This window comes from Myxine glutinosa, chromosome 10 (assembly GCF_964187855.1).
Source record: "Myxine glutinosa chromosome 10, kmMyxGlut1.1, whole genome shotgun sequence".
NCBI lineage: Eukaryota > Metazoa > Chordata > Myxini > Myxiniformes > Myxinidae > Myxine > Myxine glutinosa.
In genome coordinates this window covers 55,427,856-55,445,040 of record NC_136270.1, presented here as the reverse complement: position 1 = coordinate 55,445,040, position 17,185 = coordinate 55,427,856, and the positions used below count along the sequence as shown (strand labels likewise).

Genomic DNA, 17,185 nt, shown 5'->3' with positions numbered 1-17,185 from the left:
AATTCTTTTCAAAATGCGCCATTGGATATTCAACCTTCATGATGAAGAATGAGCTCATAGACAGGTGGGTGTACATCGTCCATGTCTGTGCAACACCAGAATGGTGGTTTGTCTCCTCGGATACTATTCTGTTGAGAACAGAACTCGCACTGGAGTCTCGACAAATGACAGGTGAGTGTGCTACATTCAAGGTATCCTGGCAGCAGTTGGCCAGAATTGTAAAAGTGAATGCAAGAAGCTTTTCATGTGTTGTGCAGATCTTCTTTTTGTCACCTGTGGAATGTTTCGAAACTTTTCCCTGAATATGCAGGGATAATACATTGAAATCCATCAATAACGGCAATATATAATTGCTTATCTGGACACACGCACAAAGTTTTCCACGAATTCTTTGAACTTGACCAAATGTTTGATGACACACATTGCGACACAAGCAAGTCAAAAGTCCATTTGGTGTATTTACCCAAAAAGAGCCTGGTGTACAAATTGTGTGCCCCCTTCAGCAACCCCCTTCCCCCTCTATTCTCCCCATATCACAATGCTCCCTGTTATACACATCAGCGATGCTCCGTGCAATGACCCAACCTTGCGGACTCTGCACTTGTGCAGGGACATCACTCCACCCAGGGCGTACTGAAGCAACAAACTCCAGGTACTCCAGGTAAGGTATTGCGCTCGCTCGGGGAGATACAGGAATCAGGATTTGGACAGATGATTCCTCCCAACTGAGTCTTAATGACTTTTAAAGGGAATTCTCACGATGAAATGTTCTGCCTGACTTCATGTTCCTTGAAACTTCTCAGAGGAAACCATTATGATGTTATTCGTTTGCATGCCATCATTCAGGTGGCCGCACTCACCTTTGAGTCTCATATTGGGTTGAAATTCCTGAACCAGCTATAAACTGTCTGTCACAATGACGTTTCACATGCAGGTTGAGGCATCAATCAACGTGTGCACCACCAAGTGGAAGGACTCTAACCTGCAGGGTCCACCTGGCAGCACTGATCGGTGGTGGGCCGTTAAACATCATCCGCAGGTGAGTTATTGCTATCATCTTCAACGAATTTCAAATCCCTTCCCAAAGTTTCTCAAATAACAATTTTGTTATTGATTATCCCCTGAATCCCCTTACAAATGATCGTTGCAGGTGGATTTCTATGATTCGTACGACATTCACAATTCCCAAAGTTGAAGAACAATCGCAATCTCCAATCGCCACCTTCATGTCTGTACGTACGGGACAAACTCTCTTGAAACCAGAACTAATTATTATACTCTATTACCACTTACGAATGAATGTTTTCCATTAAAAGGCAACTCCTGTATTATTTCTTCCTCACTTGTACAAGTTGTTATTTGAATGATAATCATTAGAATCATTTTAAATTACAATGTTCTTCAATCAGCTCGTGTCAGAAATTGTGTTTGAACTCCAGTTGTGAAATTTTCCAAAGGCCTTCGGTAGGTCATTGAACATTGTGTTTTGCAGTAAAGTGGAGCAAGCTTTGGGAAAATGTCACAAACATCGGATTCGTTATCACCAAGTTGTAGGCGTTAGGTTCTCGAATTTTGGTGGTTCATGTTGTGAAAATGCAACCTTTACCGACAATTTATAGCCTGCAGCATGAATAGTCAGTGAAATTTTGAACCGTCTGTGAAGTTTTGAACCATCAGTGAAATTTTGAACCGTCAGTGAAATTTAGAACCGTCGGTGAAATTTTGAACCGTCAGTGAAATTTTGAACCGTCTGTGAATTTTTGAACCGTTGTTGTAAATTTGAACCGTCGGTGTAATTTTGAACCGTCGGTGTAATTTTGAACCGTCGGTGTAATTTTGAACCGTCGGTGTAATTTTGAACCATCGGTGTAATTTTGAACCGTCGGTGTAATTTTGAACAGTCGGTGTAATTTTGAACCGTCGGTGTAATTTTGAACTGTCGGTGTAATTTTGAACCGTCGGTGTAGTTATGAATCATCGGTGTAATTTTGAACCATCGGTGTAATTTTGAACCGTCGGTGTAGTTATGAATCATCGGTGTAATTTTGAACCATCGGTGTAATTTTGAATCGGTGTAATTTTGTATAATCGGTGTAATTTTGAAACATCGGTGTAATTTTGAACCATCGGTGTAATTTTGAATCATCGGTGTAATTTTGAATCATCGGTGTAATTTTGAATCATCGGTGTAATTTTGAATCATCGGTGTAATTTTGAATCATCGATGTAATTTTGGATGATTGGTGTAATTTTGAACCGTCGATGAAATTTTGAACCATCGGTAAAATTTTGAACCGTCGGTGAAGTTTTGAACCGCCGGTGAAGTTTTGAACCGTCGGTGAAGTTTTGAACCGTCGGTGAAGTTTTGAACCGTCGGTGAAGTTTTGAACCGTCGGTGAAGTTTTGAACCGTCGGTGAAGTTTTGAACTGTCGGTGAAGTTTTGAACTGTTGCAAATTTGAACCGTCGATGCAATTTTGAACCATCAGTGCAATTTTGAACCATCGGTGCAATTTTGAACCATCGGTGTAATTTTGAACCATCGGTGTAATTTTGAACCATCGGTGTAATTTTGAACCATCGGTGTAATTTTGAATCATCGGTGTAATTTTGAACCATCGGTGTAATTTTGAACCATCGGTGTAATTTTGTATAATCGGTGTAATTTTGAACCATCGTGTAATTTTGAATCATCGGTGTAATTTTGAACCATCGGTGTAATTTTGTATAATCGGTGTAATTTTGAACCATCATGTAATATTGAATCATCGGTGTAATTTTGAATCATCGGTGTAATTTTGAATCATCGGTGTAATTTTGAATCATCGGTGTAATTTTGAATCATCGGTGTAATTTTGAACCATCGGTGTAATTTTGAACCATCGGTGTAATTTTGAATCATCGGTGTAATTTTGAATCATCGGTGTAATTTTGAACCATCGGTGTAATTTTGTATAATCGGTGTAATTTTGAATCATCGGTGTAATTTTGAACCATCGGTGTAATTTTGAACCATCGGTGTAATTTTGTATAATCGGTGCAATTTTGAATCATCGGTGTAATTTTGAATCATCGGTGTAATTTTGAATCATCGGTGAAATTTTGAATCATCGGTGTAATTTTGAATCATCGGTGTAATTTTGAATCATCGGTGTAATTTTGAATCATCGGTGAAATTTTGAATCATCGGTGTAATTTTGAATCATCGGTGAAATTTTGAATCATCGGTGTAATTTTGAATCATCGGTGAAATTTTGAATCATCGGTGTAATTTTGAATCATCGGTGTAATTTTGAATCATCGGTGTAATTTTGAATCATCAGTGAAATTTTCATCCAGTTTTGAACCGTCGGTGAAGTTTTGAACCGTCGGTGAAGTTTTGAACCGTCGGTGAAGTTTTGAACTGTCGGTGAAGTTTTGAACTGTTGCAAATTTGAACCGTCGGTGCAATTTTGAACCATCGGTGCAATTTTGGAAGTGCAATTTTGAAGTAAAAAATGGCCTCTAAAGGTGGTTTTTTAGTGAAATTTTCATCCAGATTGGTTAAACGCTTCCCAAAATGCAAAGGCTTGGCGGTTTAATGGTTGTAGTATCCAGTCTGAGGCTGGGAGGTTGTTGGTTCGAACCCAGCCGAGTCATACTAAGGAGTTTAACAATGGTACGCAGGTCCGCACCCCTAATTTACTCAATACTCAGGTTTTAAGAAGGATAAAGCACGGATGAACAACCATAGGTTAGCATCCATTGTGCAGGCTTTGATGGGCCTGATGGTCTCCTCATGTATCGACGTTCCTTAAAAGAGAACTACTCATACTTTAAATCAAATCAAATCGAGGTTTGCCACAAAATGGCCTGGGCCAAATATGCCTTGGCCTAATTAGCCTGGGCCAGACACTTCCTTTTGAAGGACCTTAAAAGTCTTTTGTGGGATTTTTGTGAGACTACACACTTCCTTCCTTCTGTAGAACTTTCCTTCTTTAGTAGAATTTTGTAAAACATAAAACTTTCCCTTTGCACGACTTTCAAGACATTTTACGTCTTTAACAGGACTTGTGTGGGATTATCAACTCCCTTTTCCTAGACTTTCATTCTTTAGTAGGATTTAGTAAGACTGCACACTTCCTTCAGTATAGATTTAGTAAGACTACACACTTCCTTTAGTAAGGACTTAGCAAGACTACACACTTCCTTTAGTAGGATTTAGTAAGACCACACACTTCCTTCAGTCGGATTTAGTAAGACTACACATTTCATTTAGTAGGATTTAATAAGACTACACACTTCATTTAGTAGGATTTAATAAGACTCCACATTTCATTTAGTATGATTTAATATGACTACACACTTCATTTAGTATGATTTAATAAGACCACACATTTCATTTAGTCGGATTTAGTAAGACTACACATTTCATTTAGTAGGATTTAATAAGACTCCACATTTCATTTAGTATGATTTAATATGACTACACACTTCATTTAGTATGATTTAATAAGACCACACACTTCCTTCAGTCGGATTTAGTAAGACTACACATTTCATTTAGTCGGATTTAATAAGACCACACATTGCATTTCGTAGGATTTAGCAGAAACTTTCTTCAAAATTTCTGTCAACTTCTGCCAAGAAAAAAATTTCTGCAGAAACTTTCTGTCAACCCTCGACTCTGATTCTGCAACTGGACCAGACGGCATCGGCCCACGGGTCCTAAAATCCTGCTCTGCCGCTCTTTCACTCCCTTTCTCACTCCGTCTCTCTGTTATCTTCACCCTCTCTTTTGCTCAAGGTCATCTGCCAGCATCTTGGAAATCAGCAACATCACCGCTTTACACAAAAAATGTGCAAAAACAGATCCTTGCAACTACAGACCAATCCGCCTTCTACCAATTAATCAGCAAAGTCATGGAATCCATCATTGCTTCGGATATCAAATCTCTCATCTTCTCCAATGGCTTGATCTCTGATCATCAATTTGGTTTCAGGCCAGGTCACTCTACTGTGGACATGCTGCTTCTGCTTTCTCAACAAAGGATGGAGGTCCTCAATGCCAAACAGGAAATTAGAGCCGTCTCCCTCGACATATCACGTGCCTTCGACACGGTCTGGCACCCAGCTCTGCTCACCAAACTCTCCTCCTATGGTATCCATAGAAATCTCCACACATGGCTTGTGGACTTACTCTCTAGTCGTAGTCAACATGTGGCCCTGAATGGGTTTCTCTCATCTCCCCTGCCTGTTCTGGCTGGAGTTCCCCAGGGCAGTGTTCTGGGCCCTGTGCTTTTTCTGGTCTTCATCAAAGAACTCTCCGACTCTCTGGAAAATCCTCTCTGCCTCTTTGCTGATGAATCCACTTTCTGCCGCTCCATTCCTCATCCCTCAGATCGGCAGTCTGCAGCCTCCTCACTCTCTGCAGACCTGGACAAAATCACAGACTGGTCAAACAAGTGGAACATGTCTTTCAATCTTGACAAATCTCACACTCTTACTATGTTTCTCTGAAAAGACAGACTGGACAACTCTCCCATCCACTTTCTGAACAATCCTCTGAAAGAGGTTCTGTCGCTCAAGCTTTTGGGTCTCACCATCTGCCCTGATCTTTCCTGGGAAAACCACATTTCCAATCTGGCCTCCAAAGTCAGTCGCCGACTGGGCATCCTCCGTCGTGCGAAGTCCTTCCTTGGCACACCTGAGCTCCTCAACTCATACAAGGCTTTCATCTGCAGCTCAATGTAATACTGCTCTCCCCTCTGGGCCGGTGCTCCTGCCTCACACCTAGCTCGGCTTCACGCTCTTGAAACCAAAGCTTTCAGAATCATTGGAATCTCCCGCGATGAAGCTAACTCCGAGGGCCTTTCACTTACTCACTGCAGGCAGGTTGGTGGTCTTTCTGTCTTCTACCAGCTCCTCTCTGGCCTTGCCCCCCCAGCTCTCTCTGGGCTTTGTCCCCCAAATATTCCGACAGGTGGCACAAGATCTGCCTGCAACCCTCTTGTGGTTAAATTGCCAAAATCAAGACTCTCTGCTCACCTTCACTCCTCCATTCCTCTTTACTCCCGCCTCTGGAACAAACTCCCTCACTCTCTTCAATCCCACTCCTCCCTCCAGGTCTTTAAAACAGCTGTTCACCACCATCTCTTATCATCATCCCCCATCCAAAACCTTGATCTTTTCTACCCCCGCTAATTCACCCCAGATCCACTTTTTTGAAATACCAACTTCTTCCCTGGACGTCCTTGCAGTGTCCGTGTGTTTTATACTTCTCACACCCCCACCCCTTCCCACGCCTCCCCCCTCTCCGTCCCACAGATCTCCCGATGTCCCTGCTCTCAAATGTTGTGTTTGTGCCTCCCCTTCTCTCCCCATGTTGTCTACCGCTCCCCTTATTATACGTTTTGCGTGTCTGTTTGATTTTTCGTGTGATAAATGTTGGCTCTTTCACGAGCCTCGATCCTGTATATAAAAAAAAAGAAAAAAAAAAGGAGATTTTATGGGATATCAAATATCAAAAAGGTTAAATGTAATTTTTTATTCCATATTTTGTGCTTTTGTTGGTGCTATTTGACGTCACGAGAATGCGGATTATTCAAGGTAAATCTGCAATCGACTCGGTAATCTCATTCTTATTCTCGAAAGTAAAGACTCATTTTTATTATTTTACTCCTTTCCTTGTAAATCCGTTTAGTCCTTTGGAAGAAGGTAACATGATTATGCTGGAAAAAGGAAAATCATACCAAACGGAATTGATGTTGAATTTCAAGTGTAGAATATTTACTGTTTGAAAAAATTAACATGATGAAGATGATGAAGATGATTAAAACAATTACCATAATGATGATGATGCAGATGATTGAAAAAATTTACATGATGAAGATGATGAAGATGATTAAAACAATTACCATAATGATGAAGATGATTGAAACAATTAACATGATGAAAATGATTGAAACAATTAACATGATGAAGATGATGAAGATGATTGAAACAATTAACATGATGAAGATGATTGAAACAATTAACATGATGAAGATGATGAAGATGATGAAGATGATTTAAACAATTAACATGATGAAGATGATGAAGATGATTGAAACAATTAACATGATGAAGATGATGAAGATGATGAAGATGATTTAAACAATTAACATGATGAAGATGATGAAGATGATGAAGATGATGAAGATGATTGAAACAATTAACATGATGAAGATGATGAAGATGATTGAAAGAATTAACATGATGAAGATGATGAAGATGATGAAGATGATTTAAACAATTAACATGATGAAGATGATGAAGATGATTGAAAGAATTAACATGATGAAGATGTTGAAGATGATGAAGATGATTGAAACAATTAACATGATGAAGATGTTGAAGATGATGAAGATGATTGAAACAATTAACATGATGAAGATGATGAAGATGATGAAGATGATTGAAACAATTAACATGATGAAGATGATGAAGATGATTGAAACAATTAACATGATGAAGATGTGAAATACAGAATGTTCATTTGATTTTCAACTCTGACCCAACAGGGGGTTTAACCGAACTCTGACCCACCAGGGGATTTAACCGAACTCTGACCCACCAGGGGGTTTAACCGAACTCTGACCCACCAGGGGGTTTAACCGAACTCTGACCCACCAGGGGATTTAACCGAACTCTGACCCACCAGGGGGTTTAACCGAACTCTGACCCACCAGGGGATTTAACCGAACTCTGACCCACCAGGGGGTTTAACCGAACTCTGACCCACCAGGGGGTTTAACCGAACTCTGACCCACCAGGGGGTTTAACCGAACTCTGACCCACCAGGGGGTTTAACCGAACTCTGACCCACCAGGGAGTTTAACCGAACTCTGACCCACCAGGGGGTTTAACCGAACTCTGACCCACCAGGGGGTTCAACCAAACTCTGACCCACCAGGGGGTTTAACCGAACTCTGACCCACCAGGGGGTTTAACCGAACTCTGACCCACCAGGGGGTTTAACCGAACTCTGACCCACCATGGGGTTTAACCGAACTCTGACCCACCAGGGGGTTTAACCGAACTCTGACCCACCAGGGAGTTTAACTCTGACCCACCTGGGGGTTTAACCGAACTCTGATCCACCAGGGAGTTTAACTCTGACCCACCTGGGGGTTTAACCGAACTCTGACCCACCAGGGAGTTTAACTGAACTCTGACCCACCAGGGAGTCTAACCGAACTCTGACCCACCAGGGAGTTTAACCAAACTCTGACCCACCAGGGGGTTTAACCGACCTCTGACCCATCAGGGGGTTTAACCAACCTCTGACCTACCAGGGGGTTTCACCAAACTATGACCCACCAGGGAGTTTAACCGAACTCTGATCCACCAGGGAGTTTAACTCTGACCCACCTGGGGGTTTAACTGAACTCTGACCCACCAGGGAGTTTAACTGAACTCTGACCCACCAGGGAGTCTAACCGAACTCTGACCCACCAGGGCGTTTAACCGAACTCTGACCCACCAGGGAGTTTAACCAAACTCTGACCCACCAGGGGGTTTAACTGACCTCTGACCCATCAGGGGGTTTAACCAACCTCTGACCCACCAGGGGGTTTAACCGAACTCTGACCCACCAGGGAGTTTAACCGAACTCTGATCCACCAGGAAGTTTAACCAAACTCTGACCCACCAGGGGGTTCAACCGAACTCTGACCCACCAGGGGGTTTAACCGAACTCTTACCCACCAGGAAGTTTAACCAAACTCTGACCCACCAGGAAGTTTAACCAAACTCTGACCCACCAGGGGGTTTATCCGAACTCTTACCCACCAGGAAGTTTAACCAAACTCTGACCCACCAGGAAGTTTAACCAAACTCTGACCCACCAGGAAGTTTAACCAAACTCTGACCCACCAGGGGGTTCAACCGAACTCTGACCCACCAGGGGGTTTAACCGAACTCTTACCCACCAGGGGGTTTAACCGAACGAACTCTGACACACCTGGGAGTTTAACCAAACTCTGACCCACCAGGGGGTTTAACCGACCTCTGACCCACCAGGGGTTTAACCGACCTCTGACCCATCAGGGGGTTTAACCGAACTCTGACTCACCAGGGGGTTTAACCGAACTCTGACCCACCAGGGAGTTTAACTGAACTCTGATCCACCAGGGAGTTTAACTCTGACCCACCTGGGGGTTTAACCGAACTGTGACCCACCAGGGGGTTTAACCGAACTCTGACCCACTAGGGAGTTTAACCGAACTCTGACCCACCAGGGAGTTTAACTCTGACCCACCAGGGTGTTTAACCTAACTCTGACCCACCAGAGAGTTTAACTGAACTCTGACCCACCAGGGAGTTTAACCAAACTCTGACCCACCAGCGGGTTTAACCGACCTCTGACCCATCAGGGGGTTTAACCAACCTCTGACCCACCAGGGTGTTTAACCGAACTCTGACCCACTAGGGAGTTTAACCGAAGTCTGACCCACCAGGGAGTTTAACTCTGACCCACCAGGGCATTTAACCGAACTCTGACCCACCAGGGGGTTTAACCAACCTCTTACCCATCAGGGGGTTTAACCGACCTCTGACCCACCAGGGGGTTTAACCAACCTCTTACCCATCAGGGGGTTTAACCGACCTCTGACCCACCAGGGGGTTTAACCGATCTCTGACCCACCAGGGGGTTTAACCGATCTCTGACCCACCAGGGGGTTTAACCGATCTCTGACCCACCAGGGGGTTTAACCGAACTCTGACCCACCAGGGGGTTTAACCAACCTCTTACCCATCAGGGGGTTTAACCGACCTCTGACCCACCAGGGGGTTTAACCGACCTCCGACCCACCAGGGGGTTTAACCAAACTCTGACCCACCAGGGAGTTTAACTCTGACCCACCAGGGGGTTTAACCGACCTCTGACCCACCAGGGAGTTTAACTCCGACCCACCAGGGCATTTAACCGAACTCTGACCCACCAGGGGGTTTAACCAAACTCTGACCCACCAGGGAGTTTAACTCCGACCCACCAGGGGGTTTAACCAACCTCTGACCCACCAGGGGGTTTAACCAACCTCTGACCCACCAGGGAGTCTAACCGAACTCTGACCCACCAGGGGGTTTAACCGACCTCTGACCCACCAGGAAGTCAGTGAGCACATCCCTCTATCAAATATTTCTGTTCAATCACATGGAGTATTCATAAAAATGAATCCAATGTGGAATATGGAAATTTGTACAAGATGGAAAGGCAAAAACCAAGATAAATGGCTTCAAAGAAAAGCAACAGATAGAGGAAGAATGTAAATGCCTTGAGGGACCGAGACAGGAAATGAGAAGTTAAATGATGTGAGTGTGGAGAATGATAAGGTTTGGGAAATTGAAAAGATATAATTGATAAGGATTCATTCATTTTTAACTAGGAATTCTTAAGCAGGACATGCTCGGGCAGGACTCCGGTGGGGAGGGTGATGCACCTAATTAACGCACAGGTGGGAGGGGGTGGTGGGGATCGTGGGAGTGGGAGGGGGTGGTAGTGCTGGTGGGGATGGTGGGAGTGGGAGGGGGTGGTGGGAGTGGGAAGGGATGGTGGGGGTGGGAGTGGGAAGGGGGGGGTGGGAGTGGGAAGGGGGGGTGGGAGTGGGGAGGGTGATGCACCTAATTAACGCACAGGTGGGAGGGGGTGGTGGGGATCGTGGGAGTGGGAGGGGGTGGTAGTGCTGTTGGGGATGGTGGGTGTGGGAGGGGGTGGTGGGAGTGGGAAGGGGTGGTGGGGGTGGAGGTGGGAGGGGGTGGTGGTGCTAGTGGGGGTGGTGCGGGTGGAATAGGGTGGTGGGATGAGAGGGGGTGGGAGGATGTGGTAGTGCTGGTGGGGGTGGTGGGAGTGGGAAGGGGTGGTGCGGGTGGGAGAGGGTGGTGGTACTCGTGGTGGGGGTAGGGGGAGATGGGCTGGTGGGAATGGGAGGAGGGGTGGTGGTGCTCGTGGGGGTGGCAGGGAGATGGTGGGGTTGGTGGGGGTGGCAGGGAGGTGGTGGGGGTTGGAATTGAGAACCAGAAGAGGAGTCGGAGGATGGAAGGAGAGAGAGAGAGAATGATGAGGAAGTTGTTGTTGTTTCGCGTGTAGCAGCTTCTTGTTGCATCACTTGCTGGAAGCACGGATGTACACCTGACGCAGTGCCCCCTATTACGAGTCAGCTGGTACTTATTTTGCCAACCTCGGAAGGATAACAAGTCGAGTCAACCCACCTGGTGTTAATTCAACAACTCGACACAGGATCAATCTCAAGACCTCAAGACCCTAAGACTTAATCCGGCCACATTAACCATTCACAGGGAACACCAGACTAATGGGGAAGTGGTGAGAAAAGGGAAGGAAGTTTGAAATGAGAGAGACAGGATTCAAAACAAATTCCGCCATACTTCCATAGGGAATATAGAGATGCGCAGCAAAGCTCTTCCAGGTGTAAATTTGTATCCAAATGTAATGTTTTCCTCCATCTGGTGCTACAGACAAAATGTTCTAACTGATTTGGTTTGAGAAATCCCTGAATGATACACGGTCACGTGCTTTGAATGATCGTGTTTATGGGCTGGCAGGATGGCCTCGAGGTACGTGCACACCTCCAAGCTTTGTAGCCTGGGTTCGAATCCCAACCAGATATAAACTGCCGTCCTGGTGTTACACAGATTCATGAACGTGGGTGCAGGATCGAAGGCATTACGTTTTTGGGTTGTTCGTCCGTCCGTCCGTCCGTCCGTCCGGGCTAAACCTCGTTTTTCTCAGCAACCACATGTCCGATTGGGACGAAACTTTCAGTGTAGGAGTGACACCCATGCGGAATGTTTTATGATAATCGTGACGTCATAGGTCACGTGGTATGGCAGCCATCTTGGATTAAAAGCAAAAAATAAAAATTATTTCTCGGAAACCGTGGAATGGAAAAATTTGAAACTTGGTATATTGTCAAGAACTCCCAATCGGAACAGAAGCATGACGATGATGACATCATAGGTGAAGTGGTATAGCAGCCAAAAATGTTTCAATCGAATTCCTTGTCCTAAAAATCTGAAATTGCATGCACATGATATTTGAACAATTTGTATTGAAATATTAAATTAATGACATCATAGGTCACGTGGTTTGGCAGCCATATTGGATTTAACCGAAAGCCTTAAAAAAACATCTTCTCACAAACCACCAAATCGATTGACTCGAAACTTTACGTGTGTCATTGACGAGGCATGGCGATTAAAGATGATCACGGAAACATCATTGGTCACATGGTGTGGCAGCCATATTGGATTGAAGGAAAATATGAAATAATTATATCTCTGAAACCGCTTACCCTATCGATGCGAAATTTTACACATATCATCTAGCACCGTTGTGCATATAGTTTGAAAATGTTGATGTCGAAGGTCACGTGGTTTGGCAGCCATCTTGGATAGAAAAACGATCTTTATCCGATCAACACGAAACTTCACAAACGTGATCCCCTACGCATACATATGCAGAGTGAACATTTTTTAAGGTCATATGCCACATGGTGTGGCAGCCATATTAGCTTGAAACCCGATATTTTTTTAAAATCTGTTTTCTGAAACCGCCTCACTGATCGATGTGAAAGCTTTGATGATGATCAAAGCAAATTGGATGCACCTGAGCTAAATTTGGAGTATCACAGCATAGGGGTTGAATATTTATTGACTGAAGACATTTAACCTTTTTGTTTATTTTGAATTATTTTGTAAAACATTCTGAAAAAAAATCCACTTTAACATTATGGGGCATTATGTGTAGATTAGTGACAAAAAATATCCATTTATTCCATTTTGCATTCAGGCTGTAACACAACAAATTGTGAAAAAGTCAAGGGGTGTGAATACTTTCTGAAGGCACTGTATATGCTTCACCGAGAGCTGATGGAATTGGCAATATTGTTGTATTATTGAGTTATTCTTTCTGATGATAAATGACATCAAAATGATGATTCCTTTTCAGGCTGCCAAGACAATGTGGATAGAATGGTACACAGGACGGTGTGATGACAATCATGCTTGTTGCCATGACAGCGATGGAGTGTGACAATGGTGTTTGTGTCTGTTTTGTTCAAACGCCATTGTCACACTAATTCGCTGAGGCATGCAGTGCAGCGTATCCATGGAGGAATGCGGGTCCTGGATCCAAACCCGCCTGTTTCGGCACGTCTCTCATCGCCATCATTTCAATACACCAATTATATACCTGGATCGACCTGGAACTCAGATCTTAAAACTGAGTTATCAAACACGTGTTCAGATCAGCAAGGATGTGTTATAAGTAAAATTGATGTTCTTCAACATTGCACGTGGGAAAAGAGGTTATAGTATTTCGGACCATACTGTTTCTGATAAACAAATTTTCCATCTTTTGTGAACATAATCTTTCTAACGAGTAAACAATTAATTATAGAAATCACGCCAAATGGAGATTTTTATTTCAATGGTACCACAATGGTGCTGCCCGATATTCCAAAACGGAAACAAAAGGAGCTAACTAACTGAATAACTAACGAAATAAATAACTAAATAACTAACTAATTGAATAAATAAATAACAAAATAATTAACTAACTGAATAACTAAATAACTAACTAACTAAATAACTAACTAATTCAGTAAATAAGTAACAAAATAATTAACGAGCTGAATAACTAAATAACTAACTAACTAAATAACTAACTGAATAATTAAATAAATACATCAATAAATAACTGAAAAAATAACTAACTAAATAGCTAACTAACTAAAGAACTAAGTAACTGCATAACTAACTAAATAACTAACTAACTGAATAACTAAATAAATAAATAACTAGCTGAATAGTTAACTAAATAAATAAATAACAAAGTAACTGAATAACTAACTAAATAACTAACTAGGTAACTAAATAACTAGCTAAATAAATAACTGAATACATAAATAACTAAATAACTAACTGAATAACTAAATAAATAACTAGCTGAATAACCAACTAAATAAATAAATAACAAACTAACTGAATAAGTAACTAAAATAACTAACCGAATAACTAACTAAATAACTAACTGAATAACTAACTAACTGAATTTTTTTTTGTATACAAGATGGAGGCTCGTGTAAGAGCTAAAAACTAACTAAATAATAACTAAATAACTAAAAAATAACTAAATAAATAAATAAACAAGTAACTGAATAACTAAAAAAAACTAAATAACTAACTAAAAGGCTATGTAACTGAATAACTAACTGAAAAACTAAATAAATAACAAAACAACTGAATAACTAACTAAACTAGAACGACACTCTTCGACGTCACGACGTCAACCAATATGCCTCCACCCACATCATTACATCATTATAATACTTGTACCAAGTTTACTTTAAATCCTTTCAGCTGTTCTTAAGTTATCACATTTTTACCTGACATGACCTCTGACCTTTGACCTCAAAATTTCTTCAGTTCATCTTTACCTCATTACATATCTGTACCAAGTTGAAATTAGATGCTTTTAGCCGTTCTCAAGTTATCGACCTATAACAGACTTTGACCTCTTGACCCCAAAATGTAATCAGTTCCTCTTTACCTCATTATATATAACTGTACCAAGTTTGACTAAAATCCCTTCAGCCGTTCTCAAGTTATCGTGGTAACGAAAACCTATCACGGTTGGACAACATGAAAACAACGACTTCATCGGCAGAGGCATAATAACTAACTGAATAACTAAGTAACTGAAAAACTAAGTAACTGAGTAATTAACTAAATAACTAACTGAATAACTAAGTAACTGAAAAACTAAGTAACTGAGTAATTAACTAAATAACTAACTGAATAACCAACTGAATAACCAAGTCACTGAATAACTAACTAGCTGGATAACTAACTAAATAACTAACTAAGTAATCTTATAACTAACTAAATAAATAACAAAGTAACTGAATAACTCACTAAATAAATAACTAAATAGCTAACTGAATAACTAACTAAATAAATAAATAACTAACTGAAGAACTAAATGACTAACTAACGAAACAAATAACTAACTAACTGAAGAACGAAATGACTAACTAACTAAACAAAGTAGTTGATCAAAATAGCTCCTGAGATTCTTTAATTACCTCTGCCACCAGAGGGGAATTGATGTTATGTTTTCACTCATGCATGTTTCTCTGTTTGTCTGTGAACAGGATATCTCAAAAGGGTGTGGATGGGATTTGGACGAAATCTGGTGGAGAGGCTGGGAATGTCACAAGGATGAATTGTTTCGATTTTGGTAACGATCCAGGTCTGGATACTAGAATATTAATAAAAAGAATTTAAGTGATCCTTCACCATTAAGTGTGTGCAGGAAGGGTGTCGGAGTGAACTCCATTCAATGTACAATGTGCGCTGAGTGGGTTCATCAAAAATGTAGTGGTCTGAGAGGGTCATTAACCAGTGTGGCAGCTACATTCAAATGTAAGGTGTGCACAGAGGGAGCTGCAGATGGAGGAAATGTTGAGTTGGATCTTGGAGACGGCGTGAAGCTGGAAGGTGTGAAAACATTTTGCTACCTCGGAGACATGCTGAATGGAGAAGGTGGATCAGACTCGGCAACGGTTGCTAGAGTGAGATGTGCATGGAAGAAGTTTCGGGAACTGAGTGGCGTGCTGACGAGGAGGGGAGTGTCGGTGAAGCTGAAGGGAAAGGTGTATGCTGCATGTATGAGAAGTGTTATGATTTATCGGAGCGAGACATGGGTAATGAACGTAGAGCAGCAACGAAGGTTGGAAAGGGTGGAAATGCGAATGGTTCGATGGATGTGCGGAGTATCGTTGAGAGAGAGGAAGACAAATGATGAATTGCGAAAAATGATGGGAATAGAGCCTGTGATTGATGCTGTGAAGAGGAACAGGTTGAGATGGTTTGGTCATGTTGAAGAAGGGTGAAAGTGACTGGTTGAGAAGAGTGATGGAAATGAATGTAGAAGGAAGTCGAGGATGGGGAAGATCAAGAAAGACTTGGCTAAAGATGGTGGAAGAAGAAATGCGGGCAAGGGGGTTAACAAGGAGAGATGCAGAAAATATGGCAAGATGGAGAAGATTGTCATGGGGACCGCAAGGCTAACCCCCGCTCTAGCAGGGAAAATGGCCTTAAAATGCATGTTGTTGTTGTCTTCACCATTAAGTGATAAAGTGATAGGCCCAAAAACGATATCACTATATATATATATATATATATATATATATATATATATATATATATATATATATATATATATATATATATATATATATATATATACATATACATATATATATATATATATATATATATATTATGTATATATATATATACATATATATATATATATCACGATATCTCATAAAGTTATGGGTGACTTATGGCAAAACTCGGTGAATGAGTTGGGTAAGTGACAAGAAAAAGGCGATTAGATTTTGGTTCCGAATCCAGATCCGATCTATCAGTGGAATACCAAACGTGACCTGTTCAGCCCGACGAAGGTATTTCCCTCCACTGAGCACCGTTCTAGTTTTAATATATAGCACCAGCAGGTACCCATGGAAAAATCTGCATAATGCTAAATGTGACTTCAATATTCCTCAATCCACCCCCCGCACCCCCCCCCCCCTTCCCCAATCCGCCCAACCCCACCTCCCCACCCTCCTTCATGGAAAATCCACATAAAAATTACAGATTTGGCTGTATATTTAATAATTACAGATTTGGCTGAATATTTAATAATTACAGATTTGGCTGAATATTTAGTAATTACAGATTTGGCTGTATATTTAATAATTACAGATTTGGCTGAATATTTAATAATTACAGATTTGGCTGAATATTTAGTAATTACAGATTTGGCTGTATATTTAATAATTACAGATTTGGCTGAATATTTAATAATTACAGATTTGGCTGAATCTTTAATAATTACAGATTTGGCTGAATATTTAATAATTACAGATTTGGCTGAATCTTTAATAATTACAGATTTGGCTGAATCTTTAATAATTACAGGTTTGGCTGAATCTTTAATAATTACAGATTTGGCTGAATATTTAATAATTACAGATTTGGCTGAATATTTAATAATTACAGATTTGGCTGAATCTTTAATAATTACAGATTTGGCTGAATATTTAATAATCACAGATTTGGCTGAATCTTTAATAATC

At 41.4% G+C, this 17,185-nt stretch overlaps 2 long non-coding RNA genes across 2 annotated transcripts; both read left to right on the top strand.

Moving 5' to 3' along the window:
- The first annotated feature begins 509 nt into the window (after positions 1-509).
- On the top strand, positions 510-1,331 carry LOC137433672 (uncharacterized). Its single transcript, XR_010985715.2, has 3 exons — positions 510-661; positions 935-1,039; positions 1,151-1,331. It is a non-coding gene; the product is annotated as an uncharacterized LOC137433672 (long non-coding RNA).
- An 11,804-nt stretch (positions 1,332-13,135) lies between these two features.
- Positions 13,136-15,337, top strand: LOC144894147 (uncharacterized). Its single transcript, XR_013624857.1, has 2 exons — positions 13,136-13,187; positions 15,194-15,337. It is a non-coding gene; the product is annotated as an uncharacterized LOC144894147 (long non-coding RNA).
- The last annotated feature ends 1,848 nt before the right edge of the window (positions 15,338-17,185 follow it).